We start from the raw sequence: 16,793 nt of genomic DNA on the forward strand, positions 1-16,793 counted from the left end.
TGTATGTCCTCCTTGCAGAAGTGTCTGTTCAAGTCCTTTCCCCATTTTTTAATTGGGTCAGTTGTCTTCTTAGAGTGAAGTTGTGTGAGTTCTTTGTATATTTTGGAGATTAAACCTTTGTCTGAGGTTATCATTGGCAAATATGTTTTCCCATACAGTTGGTTGTCTTTTTATTTTAATGCTGTTTTCTTTAGCTGCGCAGAAGCTTTTTATTTTGATGAGATCCCATTTGTTTATTCTTTCCTTTATAGTCCTTGCTCTAGGGGACATATCAATAAAAATGTTGCTGTGTGAAATATCTGAGATTTTCCTGCCAATGTTCTCCTCTAGGACTTTAATGGTGTCATGGCTTATATTTAAGTCTTTTATCCACCTTGAATTTATTTTGGTGTATGATGTAAGCTGGTGCTCGAGTTTCATTTTTTTACATGTAGCTGTCCAGTTCTCCCAACACCATTTGTTGAAGAGGCTATCTGCTTTTTTAAAGTTTCTTTTTCCCCTTTTTTGCTCTGATTGGGTGTTTCTTGCTATCTTGTCACCCACATCAGTGATTCGATCCTCTGTTTTATCTACTGCACTACTTTGTGCCTTCTAGCACTCATTTCTGACTGGCCCTTTTTATGGTTCCTATATCTTTTTTTATGCTGTTGAAGTTTTTTCTTAGTTCCTTTAGCATCATTATAACCATTGTTTTGCTTGTTGATAGCTTGCCTCTATTTCATTTAGTTATTTCCTTGAAGCTTTCCCCTGTTCTTTTATCTGAGGTGTGTTTCTTTGCTTCCTCATTTTGTTTGTCACTCTGTGTTTGTTTCTGTGCATTAGGTAGATCTGTTTTGTCTTCCAGTGCTGGTAGGGTGGCCTTATGTAGTAGGTGTACTGCTGGACCCAGTGGCACAGTTTCCCTGATCGCCTGTGCTGGGTACTTCAGCAATGTCCATTGTGTGGCCTGTGTGAGCCCTCATGTTGTAGTTGAGTCTGGATTTCCATTGGCCTCTCTGTGCATGGGGTCAACCTGCATGCTGGCTACTGCAAAGATTGACTTGTACCATAGTTAATGATTTGCTGTGTAGTTGCTAACCATATGAAGCAGAATTCATTTCAGCGGGGTCTGGGGCCTGTTGAGGTCAACCTTTGAATTTTCTTCTTGTGGAGCTAATTGGATCCTGCTCTATGTGGCATGAAGCGTGCCACTGGGTATGTTGGTTCTGGGGCCTCTTGGGAGGGACTCTGGTGCAGATCAATGTCAGAGGCTGCCTGTGACTGACCCTGGCCAATTTGTTTGGTGCTACAGAGCAATCCATTGTTTGTGGCTGCCTCTTCTGGATCTAGTGTATGGGAAGGGCCAAGCTGCACACTAGTGCTTGCTTCCACAAGCACTAAGACAGGGTGGAAGGTCAGTAAAAGGCCCAAGTTATCTCAAGATTCACTTCTGCCTGCCTCTACCTGCCATCTGCCTATTAGACTCAGTCATTGAAAGAGCCTCTAGCACTATACAAGTTGCATGAGGAAACTTCTCAGTGAGTCACCAGGGTTGAGTAGTGTTCATAACATTGATAGATTCAAACTTGGTGCCAGTGCTGGTCTGAGGACACTCAGCAAAAGTCCCAGACTACACCAAGACCAGCTGCCACCACCAGGTGAGCTTTGTGGTGGGGGCAGGGTTCAGGAAATCATTAAGATGAGGCCAGTGGAGTTTAATAGGGTCAAACGGATCAAGATATGGCTGTGTGAAGGTTGGACTCTGCGCAGGAATGGTGGTCCTCTTCAGTGTGGAAAGGGAACATGGCCCTAGTGCCACACACCTCAGTCTGTCCTGTATTCCACCCAGACCTCTTCAAGAGCCAGAGCTTGAAAAAGCAGAATTGCTGGGAGTTGGGAGGGTGAAGCTAGTGGACCTCCCATGGGGGAATGGCATAAGTCAGGTTTGTGCAAAGGTATATGTGAATGGCCCCCACCCCAGAGCCACACAACTCAGTCTCTGCCATCCCCCGAGGCTGCCCAGACCTCTAAATCTGGGCAGCTGACAACTCTGCAGGGTGTGAGCTCAGCAGGGTAGGGAGACAGGAAGTCAGAGAGGTGAGGTTATTGCATTCCCCCAGGCTGATGCCATATGGAGGAGAGCGCTCTACCCAAGAAAGATGTCATCTGTGGGTGGTAGGGTAGAAGGACTAAGCACAGAAAACGTGGTGGCTATTCCTTTAGTTCCCTCCTTGGAGCCACACAATCCAGTCTCTCCTCTTGTGACTTGTCAACTGTGAGCCGTCCTCCCTCTGCTGTATCCCAGGGTAAGTGGGTGAGAGCTAGATTTTGTGTGCTGGCCCATTGAGAGTGTGCCTGGGTTTCTAGCAGAATCCCATCTCTAATGGACAGAATTTCTACTGAGTTTCATAGCCAGATGTTATATGGGTTCCTCTTCCTGGCTCTGGTGCTCCAGGCTGGGGACCCCAGAATGGGGTTGAGATCCCCTCACTCCTAAGAGGAATCTTTGCAGCTATGATATCCTTCTGGATTCTCAGTTGCCTCACATTGGTATGTGATCAGCCCTTTTGGCATCTACACCCTTCCTAGTAGTCTCTGTGTGGCTTCATCTCTAAGTACTTGGTTTTAAGACTTCTGCCCAACTAGTCTTCTGTTGGTTATTCAGATTGATTGTTCTATATTGTAGTTATAATTCCAGTTTGGTCCTGGGAGGAGGTAAGTGTAGTATAACTTGTTGACAATCCATCATCATATTGGATCTCCCTTGATTTCTCAATTCAGATAAAAATATAGAATGTCTAACAGTTTCTTCCCATATCCCAATTGCTCCTGAGGTCAGATTTGTTACAGGAAGTTTCCCTTTTTATATTCTGGGACTCTACCTGTTGAAACCTCTGTAATCACATCTTAATATTAAGTTTCCCACTAACAATATGTGTCAGTCCTAGAAATCAGAGAAAGTCTACATTATAATATGTCGTCATTTAGGAATAATCTCAGGACCTTTAAAAAAGTATCTTTTTTAGCCCTGGCTTGGTAGCTCAGTTGGTTAGAGCATCATCCCAGTATGCCAAGGTGGTGTGTTCAGTCCTTGGTCAGAGCACATATAAAAAGCAACCAATGACTGCATAAATAATTGGAACAACAAATCAATGTCTCTCTCAAAATTAATTAATTAATTAATTAATTAATTATTTTAAATTTATTTAACTTTTGTTCAAGTACAGTTTTCTTTCTTGTATTCCCAGCCCTGCAACCCCCCATCAAAATTAATTTAAAAATTTAAAAAGCATCTATTTTAATTTTAAAATAGCTAAATCTTTAAAAAGGAAACACAGATTTGTAAAGGAGTATCATTACTGCAGGGAAAGAATTTTTATGTAGGTTGATTTGTTACATTCTGTATGAAAGTGGTTTTCTCTAATTTTGCTCTCTAAATAATGACTCAAGCCCCTTACAATGCCTTAAATACGAAGCAGTTGGGATTAAGGGAAAAAGTGGTAAATATCATGAGTGTTTGAATTAGAAATAATCCTTGTTTAATCAATCAACTCTAAACTTGTTGAATTTTGGCCCTGGCTGGTGTAGCTCAGTGGATTGAGCACGGGCCTGCAAACCAGAGGATCGTGGTTCGATTCCCAGTCAGGGCACATGCCTGGGTTGCAGGCCACTTCTCAGCAGGGGACTCATGAGAGGCAACCATACATTGATATTTCTCTTCTTCTCTCCTTCCCTTCCCCTCTAAAGATAAATAAATAAAATCTTTAAAAATGTGTTTATAGACTTGTTGAATTTTAACTTCTGAGGTCATGAGATTTTCTGAACAGAAAAAGTCAGTAGATTTTTTAACACAGACTCAGGGTTATACAGTTGTGCCGTAAGGAAAGGAGGAAGGAGAAAGGTGATCAAGTCATGAGAAAAGGTTACCTCAAGCCTTTCTGAATTTGATATATACCATTCTTAAGATGTCAGTTTATTCATGCAGTCAGGCCCAGATGGCACAAGCCATCTAAAATGAGAGTAGACAGTGGATCATATGTATATTGAGGTCTCTAAATGTAGCATGGATGCATATTTGAGGAAATAAAGGTATGTAATGAATGTAACTTGGTTTCAAAAACATCTATGATGTATTTTGTGATACAGAAATTAACAAGGTATGATCTATGCTCTCAAGAGCTTCACAGTCTAGAGAGAGAAAAACAACCCAAGTATAAGGAAGGTATGTTGAGTGATATTAATGCCCACTCACCTGAGACTGCTTTTCCTAGTCTGGCTATCCAGTCCCTTGGGTAATTACTATTGAAGGAAGGGCTAATTACCCTTTTGAAAATTAAAACTCCAAGCTCTCCTTTCAGTTACGGTTATGTCAGAGGTTACATTTAAAGGCCAAAAAGTAACTGATTGTTTCAAGGGAAAAGTTTGTCTTAGGCAATGTCATACATAGAAACTTCTGCCCTACTTATATTCTGTACAAACAATTGCATGTCTCCTTCTGGAACTCAGTGGACTATGCTCTGATAATGGGCATAAATTCCACCTATATCAGTTGCAATAAGGGCACCTAGACATTCTAGAATTTTTCCAATGAAATGTCATTTTCCGATAAAATGACAAAAGCCAAAGCTAACAAAATACAGACATGGTCACTCTGGATTTAAATGTCAGTTATTCTATCTGGCTGTGCTAGTTTTGTCAAATTATTTAAACGTTGAACCTGTGTCCTCTTTTAAAAGCCAGTATCCGTCGTATAAGGCTTCAGCTTCTTTTATAGGAACAGCTAATAATATTAATTGTGGAACATTTTATCAAAATCCACTCAGGTCAAGGTTTAGTAATGTGACAGAAATTATTGAACATTATAAAGCTGTGGTGCAATTTACTAAAATCTACTAAAGCCAACAGAAGTGTAGTGCGATACAAGATATTACCACGAATTACTAAAGGGACAGTGCAGTTCCAGATCTTGATCCCAAAGTAACTCAGGTCACCTTCTCAGCACACATCATTTATTATTTCAGACTTTGTACTAGAAGGGTACAGGACTTCAGTTCCACTTTAGTGAAGTGAAAGCAAGGGGGAAACTGTTGAAAATCGATTTGAGATCCCTAATGGGGTACCCACCACCTCTAGGAAAGCGGGGACAGAGGGACGGTAGAAAAGGTTGTCCACAGCATCACACATGCCTCACGCTCAAGAGTCAGGAAATCTGGTCCCCAAATTTCCAAGATTTTGGGGACCAGAACCACCGAAAAGGTTGGAGGTGTCCTAATTGGAAATTTCCGATAAAAGGGCATATATGATCCATCGGGGGAAGCGATGTCCAGTCCTAGGGGTCCCTTCCATAGGAGGGGGTGGGTCGGCGCGGAATGGGTGGGGTCGGCAGTGGGCAGTCTGGCAAGAGAGGAGGGGCAAGGCGTCTTATCCAGCTCGCTCTCCTCTAGTGCGCTCCTCTCCTCTCCCCTCCCTCGCCTGCTAGGCACCTGAACGTATCCCTCCGAGGCCAGGCCAGGCCGCTGAAGGGGAGGTGCCAAGTCGTAGCAGCTCGGGTTCCGACTGCGCGGTAACGGCGACGCAGGAGGCGGAGCAGATACAGCTTGGGCCCGCACTGAGGTAGGGATTAGGGGACCGCACAGGGAATTAGGAGGGGGCAGGGTTGAATCCGGCCAGTCTCTGATATCGTGGGGCGGGCCACCTTTCGGCGCCCCTGCTGCCCGAATACTCGGGGCAACGCAGCCGCTGAGAGGCAGCCCCTAGGTGCTCAGTCTTGCCCAAACCTTGGGCCAAACTGTCTCTGCGCAACTGCAATTGCGCTAGCGGGGCCTGGACGCTGGCTTGTGGGCTACACTACTCCCAAGGCCTAGGGCCTAGGCGTCACTGCGCGTGCGCAAACCCGCCAGCGGGGTCTGGACTAGCGACTCTGGGATTGTGCCCCACCCAGGTTGCTCTCAGAGGCGTTGTTGCTGCGCACCAGGGAGGCTGCTGGCGGTGTTGGCTCTGCAATTTAGGGTTGTGTTAGGGTTGCCCCAGGACTACTGCCTGCCAGGATACTTCCCTCTTTGGGCCAGCCTGGCTGCGCAAAATATTTGGGACACCCTGAGCTTCGGGTGGGGCGTCTGCCTCAAGAGTTTCTCTCCCCCTTCCCACAAGCAGACTACTGATCTTTTTGTATCTGTTCCCAGGCCCCTGGGCTCCCGTGCCCTGGGCTCCAGTACCATCAGTCTAATTACCTAGTCCCTGGCTCCGAACAGGCTAACTCATTATGCCTTCGACATTTGGTCCTGATTTAGACGGCTAGCGCAGAAAGTTTGACAACTTCGCTAAGGCGAAGCTGTTTTAAAACTGAAGTGGAAGGGATGGGGAGAAGTCGTTATTTTAAATCAGAAGATAATTGCTCGGCGCAGACTCAGAAATATTTTCAGATGCTGATAACCTTCCAAGTGCTCCTCCTTGGTCTAGAAATAACTTCTGCTTGAGTAGGAAGGCGAGTACAGAGTGAACTTTTTTGCTCTCGTTCTTTGGGAAATTAAATAAATTATTGGAACAGTTGTAGTCTAGGACTGTAACAGCATGGATGTTATAGGACTGCCTGGTACCGCGCTTGGCGACTTAATCTCTGTCCGAGCCGAATGAAAGCATGAAAATGGTAAAATTCACAAATAGTGTCATAGAAAGCTCTTTCTCCCGAAGTTCGGGAAGTGACAGTCACTAATGTTTATTGAGTCTTCTGGCCTCACACCCCACTAGTACTAACTTTCTGCGGAGTTTTCCTCCTTACTTGGGGGAAGGTGCTTAAGTTAGTTTCCTGACTCCTAGGGCTGCTTGGAACATTTTTCACAGTGTCATTACTGTGGGCCCTGTAATCTTATATGATGTGCTGATACAGACATTTGGGGGCTGGAATAGAAGAGAATCTGGATTCACTTACTATCAGAGAATCTGAATACCCTAGGTTAAATGTATTTCTATTGTATTTTACAGGGCATTCGGTAGTCTCTACATATTATCAGTTGAAATATGTTATTGCACACCCCACTCCCTTTATGGGCCTCCTCTAGCCTTAGGGCCTGAGTATTCCCTATTTTGCTCATTCCAAAGCTTACTTTCCCTCTCCACCCAAATTTGCATGACACTCAACTTTATTAAAGTCTCAAAACAATTGCCATCATTTTAGGGAGGTGGTGACCTCTTAGCCACTGTTTTTGCTCTCCATCCTCTTACTCAGCTCTACTTGGCACTTACTACTTTATTATATTTTTGTATGTGTATGATCTGGCTCCTCCATAATCAGATCTCAGTGGATATTTGGTAATTGTATAAATGAAGTTGAATCTGACTGCAGAAATATTTTGTGGTGAACCCTCAACTTGGTTTCACTCAATCATTCATTTAACAAACATTTATTGAGTGATTGCTTTGTGTCAGATCCTGGCTAGGTGTTCAGGATATGTCAGTGAACAAAACAAAAATCTGTTTGTTTCTGGAGCTTATATTCTAGCAAAGAATGATTAACAACAAACATTTTTAATGTTAGAAAGTTATAACTGCTATGAAAAAAGGGAACAAAGAAAGGGGGCTGGCAGTGCACATGTTGATTGCAATTTTAAACAGCATGGTTACTGTGGGTTTGAAGGATAAACTGAAGGTGATATTTACAATAGAGAATTTGTTTTTAGGGTTAAATGTCTTTCTGGGAGAAAATGTTTCTTGCCATTCTCTACTATGTCTTTCAAGGGGGCCCATAGCATGACCATTGTAGAAAATGTAGTCATCTTTTATAATCTATAGGTAGAAAAGTATTTTTCCAAATTGAATTCAGCTAGTTATCCAGGGTTTTACAGTTTAACTCTGCATATCAAATTAAGAGGTGGGGCTCTTATGTGGAAGAGACTAGCCAAAGGAATGTTATAGATGTGTTGAGAAAAATTATATATATATTTTTTACATTTTACTATGCTTTGCAATTTCTTTTTAATGAACTTCTGACTGTGTATGGCTTGTGAAGTTGTTTTCAAAGAGTGGTTATTACTTTTCTTTATTTGAAAATGTGTCGAAGATTCACCTAGTCTGATGTCATGCTTTAAGGTATTAAATTATTGCTCTTAGAGACTTTTGAATGAACCAAACAAGACTAACTACATTTCTGTCCATCGTTAAAGGATGCTTAGAGAAAGAGGCTGATGAAGAGAAATGATTTTAGAAAGCACAGTGTGTTTCCCTTCAGGTACTTTACTTACATAGATTATAAACACCATGTTTAAGTATCAAAGACTTGATCTAGAACTAGAAATGTAGGTAACCATAAGAATTGCTTATGCCTTTAAGAGAATGTCATATTTAGTTTTGGTTTTATTACTTGGCAAAACTGAAATTAGAATGCCCCTAAGATATGACTACTATTGAGGTTTCCTGGAGTTGAATATAAATCAAAATTGACTAGGCAACAGAGATTTGAGACCAAGAATGGAATGAGCGCTGTTACAGAATGACACATAGGACTGCTGTTCAAGGCTAAAGCACAGGGATACATGAGGATATTTACTTCAAAGGAGCTATCTTACCTCTATGAAAAGGATATCCATAGTGTCCTTCAATGGAAGGCTGATGTGATCTCTTACTTTCATTATCCAGAGAAAAAACATATGTCTAGTTCATGTGATGATCCCATCTTAACAACGTGAAAGTCTTCATGAAATTTAAGACATAATAGGTTTTTCCAGCATTAATTGGACATCAGTGTCAGATAATATGTCTTTTATATATTTTCAGATTTGCTAATCTAACCTGAGCTCATACCAATTATGTATATATTCTATGGAAGACAATTTAAGCTGAAAGGCATCAGTGGGTAATAGTATATGAGCAGATCATGTAACCACATTATAACTGAACAAAATGAATCCCCAGTGAAAAATATGCCAATTTCAAGAGGGCTTACAATGTTGAACTAGTATGTTGTGGGGCAAAAATCTTTATGGTTAGGATTCTATTTAATGGGCGGGCATGTTATTATTTTTTATTTTTTGTATTAGATCTATAAACACCTAAATTTCAAATGAGTTTACAAAGGTCTTAAGAACCATTTAATTTTAGCTAGTTGAACAATCTAAATAATTTGTATAGTTTATGTTGATTATTTTTTGTATTTGAAAGTGACACTGTTTATATGTATGATTCAGATTCCTGAGCAGGTCAGTAATGTCTTCCAACCAGATACAGTTTTGCTTTAGACTGAAGGTATGTTTCATTACTCTTGGGTGAAATTTGGGAACTTTTTACAAAAAATAATTAACGTAGAAACTGTGCTTCTGTGTTCTATAAGTCAGTTTGCTGTTTATCATAAGCATGGTAATATCATTTCCTTAGATGCTGTGCTTTAGTTTTAGTTGTGCTTTTAGTGTTTTAGTTTTGTCTATCCTGTTTGTAATTGTCCCACTTTTGTTAGGAGTTGTGTTGGTATCTTACTGTTATTTGTCATAGATTTATGACATCTCATTCAAGTGGAACTAAATTATAGCTATCATCCTTTTTTGCAAGTAACAATCGGGACCATATTTTATTATTTTATATTGATTTATATTATTTATAACTTACACGTGACATATATTTAATGACTCAGCTAAGCATGAAGGTGGGAACCATTATTATCCCATTGACATTTACTTGGTCTGGAGCCATTAACACACTGGTGCTTTAATCTGTGTTTTGATGTCCTAAAAGATACTGGTTTTCTTTAATGTCCTGTTTCTTTGGCTATAAAAGCATCATCGACTGTGTTTGTTGCCCAAAAGGGAGAATTTGTTAACAGCATTTAATTTCTGTATTGCAAGAAAACTTTTGTATATATTATGTTTCTCAAGCTTAGCTTTAGAATTGACTTTTATTATTAAGTTAAATTAACAAAATACATAACACTGGGCTTTCTGTGCAGAAATTACATTTTTTTAACTTTTTCTTCTTGAATCACTTATAGAAAAAAGTAATCAGCAATTAGAAGCTTTTCATTAACTGAAAAATATCATTTTCCATGAAAAATGCTTTGCTCTCTAGTTTATTAGCTCTTAAGGCCCATGAATATCATTCAGTTGGGTAATGTTGACCTAAGAACTTAAGAGCTGGATATCATTTTGCTCCACATGATTTTGTTTTTTTCTTTTGTTCATTTGTTTCAGGTTGATTGCCTACTGCAGGCACTAATATTTGTTGATGAATTAGGCAAATGAATGTATGTCCTATAATCAGTTTAACTTACTATTTATGTCAGAAGTATTGCCAAGTAATAATGACATGTCATATTAGCAGACACACTGGTTAACAATGATTGCTTTACCAATCAGCAATTACATGTAGAGACTTCCTATTATATATGTTTTGTACAGGGAAATGAATTATTTGAACTATTCTTTGAGAGAATTCAGAATGTATATATTTATTACATTAGGTCATCAAAAGACTTTCTTCTTGTCCACCAGTATTCAACTGTATAGTTAGTTATTAGGAGTATAGGGGAACTCTCAAAATACAATATGTAAAACAAGAAGTTACCTGTCCTAAACAGGGATAATTTGGAAAGTTATTGAACTATACACATTTAGAAAAATGACCAAAATAGGAAATGTCATGCCAAAGATTATCTTAGTTGATATATATTTGTTTTTTTCTTTCCTTTTATTGATTTTTAGAAGCAGAGAAAGAGGAAGGGGGAAGAGAAAGGGGGATGTTGCCCCACCCATTTATGCATTCATTGGCTCCTTTTTTTAAAATTGATTTTGAGGGAAATAGAAAGGGAGGGAGGGAGAGAGAGAAATAAAGAAATATTGATTTGTTTCACTTATTTATGCATTCATTGGCTGTTTTTTGTATGTGCCCTGACCAGGGATTGGAACTGGCAACCTTGGCTATTGGGATGACACTCTAACCAACTGAGCTATCTGGCCAGGGCCTCTCATTTTCTTTTTATATTACAAAGCAAATATCAGTACATTAAGTTTTATAATAACATAGTTTTAAATTATATTTAAACAAAATGAGGAAATGCATAAGAAGCTGTTTTGCAAAGCATAAGGCATTTTTTAATACGAGTAATTAACTATATACATGAGCTAAGTTATATATCCCCAAACTTGTGTAAGGCAAAAACCAATAAAGTAGCATAGGGTGTATCATGCAGGATGATTTTATGCTGTGATACTATCAATCTGAAGAATGTATTCCCAATATAAATGCCAGCGTCTGCTCTGAGTCTATAAGAAACATTGCACTCCTGTGCAGAAAAGGGGAAAATTTGTAAATAGATTTAAGCCAGAAATAAAAAACACATTTTTGCTATTGTAATACATTAATAGAAAGCTTTTCTCTATTTTGGATTATTCTTTTATGGCATTTAAGATAAAATACTTTGTCTATGATATTTGGTTACTATAGCACTGATAAAATTTTATTTTAAAGATGGAGAAAGAAATTGTGGATAATGTGTTGTCATTATCAAACCTGTATTGAATTCCTGTGTCCATGGTAAAGGCAATATTAAAATGGTGGCATTCTGATTCTTAGATGTTGTTTTCTTTAACATTGGGTTATCCTCCCATACTCAGATGATTAGTTTAAGCATAGCATTTTGAAAACTGTCTCATTAGATGAAAAAGCCAGATCATACCAATTCATTGATAGAATTACAAGGCAGATCTTATCTCTGGCATTCCCTCCATCAAAACTTTCCTATGGAAAAAATACCCATCAATGGGAGTAATAGACAGAAAACTGTACTTGAAGAATAATTAAATAAACTTTTAAAAAAAAGAAAAAGAAAAAATACCCACCAAAGATGTGCCATATAACAGGGTCCAGTACAAATAATGCTCCTTTTTATTACAAAATCATAAGCATGTAATTCTGTAACAGAACAATATTACACTCAAGCATAGTATATGACATTTTAGGTGAAGTGTTCAAATTAAAACTACCAACCACACTCAAGCAGGTGTTATTTCTGCTGGACTCTGTATATGTCAGTATGTTTATAATACATTAAAATACTGTGTTATCTGCATGTTTTTAAACTTTATCAAATATGTATAATTCTATATGAATTATACATATAAACTGTCAAATATGTATAATATATATATAACTTAGTAATTTTGATCAAAATTGTTTTGGAGATTTATCTGTATTGATTCTAGATAACTTATTTAATTGCTGTATAGTAAGCACATGCCACAGTTTATAGCTTGCGGGTTCTAGCTTTTTTAAACTGTTATTTTTATTGTTCTGTTTTTGCAAAAAAAATTATGTATGTGTTCCAGAGTTTATCCAGACCATTGGTTGCCAAACTACAAGACATGAATTATTAGTGATCTTGAAATTATTTTAATGGGCTGAGACAAGCATTTTGTTTAAAAATGAAATACAGAAAGACAAGACAGAGCAGGGTAAAATAGAATACAATAAAATAGAAAAAATAGAAAAGAAGATATCACTAAGCAGCTCATGTAATAAGGGTAAGATTTTGTGAAAATTTTGTTTCAACTATATATATGTACCAAAAAAGATTGAAAGAGTACTGTTGAATGCTTCTCTATAGGTATTACATCAGTTTATGTTCTTTACAGCAATTCGTGTCTTTTGGTCTGCATCATCACCAACACTAATGTTGCAGATTTGATGGGTGAGAGCTATCTTATTGTGATTGCATTTCCACAGTAAATTCCTTGGTGAATTTGAGCATCCTTTCATATGTTTATTAATTTCTTCTTCTGTGATTGCCTGTGTTCTTTGTCCATTTCTAAACTGAATTGTTTTGTCTTTTTCTTATTGATTTTTAGGTATTTTTATATATTCTGGATATTATCCCTTTGTCAACTATGTTATGCATGTTAAAAATATCTTCTCCCATTCTTTAGCAGGTTTTTCCCTTTGTTCATTTTGTTTTTTTTTTAGATTTTAATTTTTATTTAATTCTTGTTCAAGTACAGTTTTATGTCTTATATTCCCAGCCCTGCGCCCCCAGTGCTCCCCACCTCCCTCCCATATCTGCCCCCCACCTTAGTTATTGTCCATGTGTCCTTTATACTTGTTCATGTGAGTCCTTCCCCTTTTCCCCTATGATTCTCTCCCCTCTCTCCTCTGGACCCTGTCAGCCTGTTCCGTATTTGAGTGTCATTGGTCATATTTTGCTTGCTTGTTAGTTTTGTTGTTTAGATTCCTGTTAACAGTGATATCTTATGGTATTTGTCTTTCACCGCCTGGCCTATTTCGCTCAGCATAATGCTTTCCAGTTCCATCCATGATGTTGCAAAGGGTAGGAGTTCCTTCTTCCTTTCTGCAGCATAGAATTCCATTGTGTAAATGTACCATAGCTTTTTGATCCAGTCATCTACCGGTGGGCATCTAGGTTGCTTCCAACTCTTGGCTATCGTAAATAGCGCTGCTATGAACATCGGGGTGCATAGGTTCTTTTGGATTGGTGTTTCAGGGTTCTTAGGATATGCTCCTAATAGTGGAAATGCTGGGTCAAAAGGTACGTTCATTTTTAGTTTTCTTAGAAAATTCCACACTGTTTTCCATAGTGGTTGTACCAGTCTGCAATCCCACCAACAGTGAACTAGGGTCGCCTTTTCCCCACAACCTCTTCAGCACTTCTTGTTTGTTGCTGTGTTTATGATAGCCATTCGAACTGGCGTAAAGTGGTATCTCATTGTGGTTTTACTTTGCATCTCTCTGATAGCTAGCGATATCTAGCATCTTTTCATGTGTCTCTGGATCCTCTATATGTCCTCCTTGGAGAAATGTCTGTTCAAGTCCTTTGCCCATTTTTTAATTGGGTTGCTCATCTTCTTTGAGTGAAGTCAAGTGAGTTCTTTGCATATTTTGGAGATGAAACCTTTGTCTGAGGTATCATTGGCAAATTGTTTTCCCAAGCTGTTGCTTCTCTTTGTATCTTGATACTGTTTTCCTTAGCCATGCAGAAGCTTTTAATTTTGATGAGATCCCATTTGTTTATTCTTTCTTTTATGTCCCTTGCTCTAGGGGACGTATCATTAAAAATATTGCTGTGTGGAATATCTGAAAATTTCCTTCCAATGTTCTCCTCTAGGGCTTTAATGGTTTCACAGCTTATATTTAAGTCTTTCATCCACCTTGAATTTATTTTGGTGTATGGTGTAAGTTGGTGCTCAAGTTTCATTTTTTTGCATGTAGCTGTCCAGTTCTACCAACACCATTTGTTGAAAAAGCTATCTATACTCCATTTTATGTTATTGCCCCCTTTGTCGAATATTAATTGACTGTAGAGAATTGGGTTTATTTCTGGGCTCTCTGTTCTATTCCACTGGTCTATGTGCCTGGTTTTATGCCAGTACCAGGCTGTTTTGATTAGAGTGGCCTTGTAATACAGTTTGATATCAGGTATTGTGATCCCTCCTACTTTGTTCTTCTTTCTCAAAATTGCAGCTGCTATTTGGGGTCTTTTATGGTTCCATATAAATTTTTGAAGTGTTTGTTCTATGTCTGTGAAATATGTCATTGGTACTTTAATAGGTATTACATTGAATCTGTAAAATGCTTTGGGTAGTATGGACATTTTTGATGATGTTAATTCTTCCAGTCCATGAACACGGTATATGTTTCCATTTGTTTGTGTCTTCTTTGATTTCTTCCTTCAGTGTTGTGTAGTTTTCTGCATACAGGTCTTTTACCTCTTTGGTTAGGTTTATTCCCAGATATTTTATTTTTGTTTTTGCTATATCGAATGGGATTTTTTTCTTGATTTCTACTTCTGCTGATTCATTGTTGTTATACAAAAATGCCTTTGATTTCTGGATATTGACTTTGTATCCCGCTGTTTTGCCAAATTCATTTATTAGTTCGAGCAGTTTTTTTGGTAGAGGCTATAGGATTTTCCATGTACACTATCATGTCATCTGCAAACAATGCCAGTTTTGTTTCCTCCTTTCCGATTTGGATGCCTTTTATTTCCTTTTCTTGTCTGATCGCTGTGGCTAAAACTTCTAATACTATATTGAATACAAGTGGTGAAAGTGGGCAACCTTGTCTTGTTCCTGATCTTAGTGGAAAAGCTTTTAGTTTTTGTCCATTGAGTATGATGTTGGCTGTAGGTCTTTCATATATGGCCTTTATTATATTGAGAAATGGTCCCTCTATTCCCACTTTGCTGAGTGCCTTTATCATAAATGGGTGTTCTATCTTAGCAACAGCATTTTCTGCATCTATTGATGTGATCATGTGGTTTTTGTCTTTGCTTTTGTTTATGTGATGTATTACATTTACTGATTTGCAAATATTGAACCATCCTTGCATCCCTGGGATGAATCCCACTTGGTCATGGTGTATGATCTTTTTGGTGTATTGTTGGATGCGATTTGCCAATATCTTATTGAGGATTTTAGCCTTTATGTTCATCAGCGATATTGGCCTGTAGTTTTCTTTCTTTGTTGTGTCTCTATCTGGCTTTGGAACTAGGATGATGCTGGCTTCATAAAAAGAGTTGGGGAGTTTTCCCTCCTTTTGGATTTTTTGGAATAGTCTGTGAACAATAGGGGTTAGCTCTTCCTTAAAAGCTTTGTAGAATTCTCCTGTGAAACCATCTGGTCCAGGGCTTTTGTGTGATGGGAGTTTTTTTATTACTGCTTCAATTTGATCTGCTGTTATTGGTCTGTTCAGATTTTCTGCTTCTTCTTCATTGAGTGTTGGAAGATTGTGTTTTTCTAGAAATGTGTCCATTTCACCTAGGTTTTCAAATTTCTTGGCATACAGTTCTGCATAGTAATTTCTTACAATCCCTTCTATTTCTGTGGTATCAGTTGTAATCTCTCCTCTTTCATTTCTGATTGTGTTTCTTTGGGTCCTCTCTCTTCTTTTCTTGATGAGCCTACTTAAAGGTTTGTCTATTTTGTTTATCTTTTCAAAAAACCAACTCCTGGATTCACTGATCCTTAGAATTGTGCTTTTAGTTTCTATGTCATTTAATTCTGCTCTGATCTTGCTTATTTTCTTCTTTCTACTTGATCTGGGCTGTCTTTGTTGTTCTTCCTTGAGTTCTTGCAGTTATGGGGTTAGGTTGTTTTCTTTGAAATGTTTCTGTCTTCTTCAGGTAAGCCTGTATTGCTATGAACTTCCCTCTCAGGACTGCCTTCACTGTGTCCCATAAGTTTTGGGTTGTTGTGAGTTCATGTTCATTTGTTTCCAGAAGCTTTTTGATTTCTTCACTAATTTCAATCTTGACCCATTCGTTGTTTAACAGCAAAGCATTCAGTCTCCATGCTTTTGATTGTTTTGGTTTTTTTCCTGTGGGGTTGGTTTCCAATTTCAGTCCCTTGTGGTCAGAGAAAATGCTTGGTATGATTTCTATTTTCCTGAATTTGTTGAGACTCGTTTTGTGTCCTATCATGTGGTCTATCTTTGAAAATGTTCCATGTGCATTTGAAAAGAATATCTATTTAGTTTCTTTGAGATGGAGGGCTCTATATATATCAATTAGGTCCATTTCATCTAGGGTGTTGTTTAATGCTGCAATGTCTTTGTTGATATTTTGTTTGGAAGATTTGTCCATTTTTGACAGTGGGGTGTTAAAATCCCCTACTATAATTGTGTTGCTGTCAATATCTTTCTTATGGTCCTCTAGGATTTTCTTTATATATTTGGGTGTTCCTATGTTGGGTGCATATATATTTACGATGTTAATGTGTTCTTGGTGGATTCTTCCCTTGAGTATTATTATTAAGTGACCTTCTGGGTCTCTCTTTATGGCTCTTTTTTGGAAGTCTATTTTGTCTGATATGAGACTTGCTACCCCA

General features: G+C 38.4%; 1 protein-coding gene across 3 annotated transcripts in view; it reads left to right on the top strand.

Moving 5' to 3' along the window:
- The first annotated feature begins 5,461 nt into the window (after window positions 1–5,461).
- LOC118983951 (RCC1 and BTB domain-containing protein 2) overlaps window positions 5,462–16,793 on the top strand; it is a 48,116-nt gene continuing 36,784 nt past the window's right edge. Inside the window, exon 1 of one of the 3 annotated variants that reach the window (XR_005065824.1) lies at window positions 5,462–5,592. The gene's annotated coding sequence lies outside the window, so the exon portion shown is untranslated. The remainder of the gene's footprint in view (window positions 5,593–16,793) is intronic. The other 2 variants (XM_037041682.1, XM_037041669.1) reach the window with 2 other exon arrangements.

The sequence above is a fragment of the Sturnira hondurensis genome, unplaced genomic scaffold, assembly GCF_014824575.4.
Source record: "Sturnira hondurensis isolate 20B ecotype Veracruz unplaced genomic scaffold, ASM1482457v3 Scaffold0000549, whole genome shotgun sequence".
Taxonomy (NCBI): Eukaryota; Metazoa; Chordata; class Mammalia; order Chiroptera; family Phyllostomidae; genus Sturnira; species Sturnira hondurensis.